The sequence below is a fragment of the Coccinella septempunctata genome, chromosome 3 (assembly GCF_907165205.1).
Source record: "Coccinella septempunctata chromosome 3, icCocSept1.1, whole genome shotgun sequence".
NCBI lineage: Eukaryota > Metazoa > Arthropoda > Insecta > Coleoptera > Coccinellidae > Coccinella > Coccinella septempunctata.
The window spans coordinates 12,624,923-12,630,149 of record NC_058191.1 but is presented as its reverse complement, the minus strand read 5'-3'; the positions used below and the strand labels follow the sequence as shown (position 1 = coordinate 12,630,149).

The 5,227-nt window shown below is 36.0% G+C and overlaps 1 long non-coding RNA gene across 1 annotated transcript; it reads left to right on the top strand.

Moving 5' to 3' along the window:
- Positions 1-1,898: 1,898 nt before the first annotated feature.
- On the top strand, positions 1,899-2,228 carry LOC123309041. Its single transcript, XR_006537214.1, has 2 exons — positions 1,899-1,955; positions 2,120-2,228. It is a non-coding gene; the product is annotated as an uncharacterized LOC123309041 (long non-coding RNA).
- The last annotated feature ends 2,999 nt before the right edge of the window (positions 2,229-5,227 follow it).

Sequence of the window (5,227 nt, the reverse complement as noted above, 5' to 3'; positions counted from 1 at the left end):
GTGTTGATGTCAAACCACGACTAGCGCAATCAGCTGGATTTTGATTAGAAGGCACATAATGCCAAGAAGAATTTGGTATCAGATCTTGAATATATCCCACGCGGTTAGCAACGAATGTTTGCCATCTATGCGGGGACGAACTGATCCAAGTGAGAACAATGCTAGAATCTGACCAAACATAAAGATTTGGAAAACTGAAAACATCTAGGAAGCTTTCTTTCACGAAGGTTACAAGATCGGCGAGCAACAATGCTGCTAAAAGTTCTAATCTTGGAATCGATTGCGTTTTGAGAGGGGAAACTCTACATTTGGCACAAGCAAGAACCGTCCTAAAACCATCACAATCCTGAAATCTGAAATAGATCACGGCAGCGACCTCTGAAGCGTCACAAAACCCGTGAATTTCTACCACCGAAGAGGTATCGAACCCCAAGTGTCGAGGTATCTGAAGATTAGACAGGCCAGGCATTTGTCCTTTGAATTGATGCCACACTTGTTGTATATGTTCAGGGAGCTCTTCATCCCAGGATATATTGGATTGCCACAACTGCTGCGAAAGACGCTTTACAAGAAGAAGACATGGGGAAACAAAACCCAGGGGATCAAAGATTCGACTTATATCCGAGAGAATGGTACGTTTAGTACAGAGTTCATTCAAGGGTTGATAGGAATAAGAAAAAAATCAGTTGTAGGAGTCCACTTAAGACCCAACACTTTGATAAATGAAGGTTCATCTTTGTCAAATGAACAAGACAACAGAACATCAGATCCAAAATCTTGAAGAAGGCTGGGATGGTTACTTGCCCACTTACCCAATTCAAAACCAGCCTGCCTCAAGAGTTCTATGAGCTCCAACTGAAGAGATCGCGCTGAGAGAAGAGAATCACTACCTAAGAGTCCGTCGTCAATATAAAAATGTCGTTTCAAGGCTCGCGTTGCCGCAGGAAAGCGCGATCCTTCAGAATTGGCTAATTCCTTTAAAGTCCTTAGTGCAAGGTAAGGTGCTGCAGACACGCCATAAGTGACTGTGCACAAAAAATACTCTTGAAGAGGTTCAGATGGATCCGATCTCCAAATAATTTTTTGGTATTGCCAATATTCCTCATTGACATTCATTTGTCGGTACATTTGCTTTATATCCCACGTGAAGCAATAACGAAAATATCGGAAATTCAATAAAAGAGAAGCAATATTTTTTGTAACTTGGGACCTGTATACAATGTGTCGTTAAGAGAGAATCCTTGAATATCACGTACACAGGCGTCGAAAACAAGGCGAATTTTAAAAACTGAATATGAGCCCGTAATTTGTTCCTTAAACACGGCGTGATGAGGGATATAATAAGAAGTGGGAGATTTAAAATCATCAATGGGAACGGGAATCATATGTCGACGATCAATATAAACTTTCATGAACTCAACATACTTTTCCTTCAAGACAGGATTTTTCGCAAAACGATTCTCAAGCATGCAAAACCGTCGAAATGCCCGAGAATAGGTATCGAAGAAAACTGGATTAGTCTGTCTGAATGGAAGTGGTACTGAAAATCGACCGGTTGAGTCTCGAAAGGTTAAAGCCGAGTAGATCTCTTCACAATTTTGATCTTCCTGAGATAAAATATTAGGTTTAGAAATATGTTCGACTTCCCAAAATTTTTGCCGAAGTAAATCTAAACATAGATTAAATAGATGGAACATAAGCTATTTTCCAGACTGTTCATTTTTCCAATAATTCCCACTCCATGCAACCACCAATGAAATGAATTTTCACTTGTATTCCCCTCCTGATCGTTTCAAAATTTCTAAGACGGCGTGTGTATTTGTAATTGTCAAAATATTATTTCAATCATTCACTTCGTAATATTTTGGAAAATATGCAACGATATCCCGTAAAAAAGTGTGTTTGAAATAAAAGTGCATTTATACATGGAAGAGGAAAGCGATTCACTTATTCCGGTAAGTTTTGGATATTTTATTCTTGTTTGAGTACACGACTTTATGAAATCAGGGGAGGGAGTTAGGGGACGCCAGGGTCGAATTCTGTTTGAATACGATCTAATGATTTGTGCTTACATTGAAATGTTGAGTTTGTACATTAAAATAATTGATTCAAATTTTAGTTTTCCAAGAAATAAAACCAGACGACCAGACCAGACTGGGTCTTGAAAACAATTTACACTTCTCTTGTAATTTACACTCCAGACTTCAGTATAATGAGAGAAATCGACTTTTACTGTTAATTTCAAAAAGATGCCATCCCGAGTGAGGTAAGATAGGTACATTACCACTTTTTTAACTCGCTTTCTCGTCTGAATATCACTTTGTTTGGAATTTTGCAAGTGATTTCTGACAACTTCTAGTTTTGAGGTGAACTTGAAATTTGGTAGATTCTCTTTATCCTATAATAAATCATGCTTTTTTATATAAACATCCTTCCTGGTTTCAAGATGAACAGTAGAACGAGATTTTAATTGCTTTAACAATGCTTTAATTATAGCCAATACTGTGCCTGTCATCAGTACTGGAGTTTTTGAAGAAAATGGAAGGAAAATGGGATCAAAATCATCAATCATGAATGCCAGTCAGGATTTGCAGAAATGAAAGTTTCTTGTAGTTCAAGAATAAAACAAGTTAGATACATACCCACCCAGGGTGGTACAAAAAATTCTCTAAACTACTTTGGTTAATATAACTCGTCTTAGGAATGAAAATCCATAAAAATGAGTAAAGGTCATGTTTTGAGGCACACGGCGTTGAACCTTTTTTGATAATCAAAAAAGTTTTCTTCATTTGTAATATGTATTTCAATGGCAATGTAAAAATTATGCTACTACTGTAATTATGAACACAATATTATGAACATTCAAATCGAGCTCGGATATTCCCATTATTTTTATGAGTTATTGACAGAAAATGTCTGTTATCAGGATATTTCGAAGTGAAATTTCAGTTGAAAAATTTTTGCAGGAATAAACACGCGGAGAACAGAAATTGAAGAACAGCTAATTGAAGTCGAAACCGATTTAAGACGATGAGTGTGTCGTCAGAAATGATGTGTGTCGTTCAAGAAATAATTTGCTACCCTACAAGCCGTTGTCTAGTCATTGGGAGGAAAAATTGAAGATGAAAGCTTGAAAAGCCGAGGCAAATACCTTATGAATAATTTCTTTGAGACAGCTGCATGCATAAAAAACATAAATATGGCAATGACCTCAAACAATTCGCTTTAAAGTAACATTATTATTCAGTTAAAGCTTACAGTTTCGTTGAAATTGCTCTTAATTATGATGCACTTCAACACCCAGAAGCACTTTTGAGGTGGTATGAAAATTTGAAGGGGGAAGCAGGTTGCTGAAGTATTTGAGTTGCCGAAAATGAAAGTTTAAAACACTGCTTATTAGTTGATATGCAATATAACTTAATTGAATTTATAACTGCCCATAAAAAAAAAATGATGCTTTATCACGAATTTAGGGATTCTTTCATGGCTAACTCTATGCAATAAGAAATCATTTCTTTTTGATTGCACAATCATTGGTAGATGTTTATAGTATAACGTTACTTTTTCATTCTGCCTAATCTTTTCAAAAGACTTGAGAATTTCTTCAATGAACAAACTCTTTCAGATTCTCATTATACAAATTCCATAAAATTCAGCTGCTTCCACTTCTATTGATCTGAGAATTGACCATTTTGAAGGGAATTAATTTGATGAAAGTAATTTTTTGTTTTTAGTATATACTTAGTGAATAAAATTTCAAATAATCTGTATGTAGGTTAAGGTCATATTGACCATTAGTGTATGGTAACATTGTATTCAAAATAAATTCTTTTTCACACAAGGTGTTTTGCTATTACTAGTTCTATATCCCTTTGAATAGTTGTCATGAAAAAAATACTCGAAATCTTTGCATTAAAACATTACTTATTTTCCATTCGATATAAAATGATTGCCGACTATCTGAAATATACAGTATCACTAGTTCTGAATCAGCCCCTGTCCAGTTCCCCCACCCAAAGAATCCGAATTCATATTTATGGCAGTATTTTGGGAATGCGTTTTTGTCGAAATGCTCATCTCCTGTTTTATTAATCTATGAATCTAAATTTGATTCCGTAGAGGCATGTAATGACATGACATTAAAATTCTGGAGTGAAGTACAGACGCGACCTTGAAGAACATATCCAAAAATTGTGTCTAAGGCTACTGGTTGATTAGGTCCCCCATAAACTCTATCCGACTTAAGGAAGAAAGATACTAATTCAGCACCTATGAGCATGTCTATAGGACCAGGCTGGCAGAATGTTTGGTCTGCCAATTTCAAATTTCGAATATGGGTTAACTCCTGAGGATTAATATCAATTTTTGGTTGAATTGAACACACTTTATTGATTATAATGGCTTCAAAATTGAACGTTGGGCCATCGCCATCACAAGGCTTCATTAAACGTGAAGCTTTTCCACGCGTTGTGAATGTTGTCATTCCATTGAGACCTTCCACAGGTATAGATAATTTTTTGTCTCAAACGTTGAACACAAGTACCGGAAATAAAGTTAGCCATGGAACCTGTATCTAATAGAACACGAATTTTCCGAAAATGTCCACAAAAATCCTGAACATGCACTATACATGTGGATAATAAAACGGTTGACTGCGTCAAAGAGTTAGTAGTTAAAAGAGATATCGAAGGGGTAGTAGTTTGAGTTGACTGATTCGTCTCAGAACTAGTAGGAATTGGTTGCTTAGAAGTCGATGGGGATACTGAGGATCGATTAAATGAATTAATCTTATTTAGCGATTGATTGAAATGCAGAGTTGTGTGATTTGCAAATTTTACATTTTTACATTTATGAGAAGAGCTGCAATTTTTGATGGAATGAGGTGAAATTAAACAATTAACACATAAATTGTGCTGCTTAACCAATGAGAATCGTTCTTGCGGCGTTCTAGCCAGAAATGTTTGACATTTGTAAATAGGATGCAAGGAAAAACACAAAACGCATTTTGAACTTTAATTTACTTGGACGGATTGCAAATCATCAGTAATGAAACTAGAAGAAACTGGTTTTTTATTATAAACTTGACTTGAACTTGAAGATTGTTGTCGAGCCTTCTCGGTTGCAAAGAAAGAATGAGAATAACCGAACTGCACCGACTCTATCGCAGTGCATTGTCTTTCAAGAAAAGAAATTAATTGCCGGTAGGTATGAATGTCATGACCTCTGC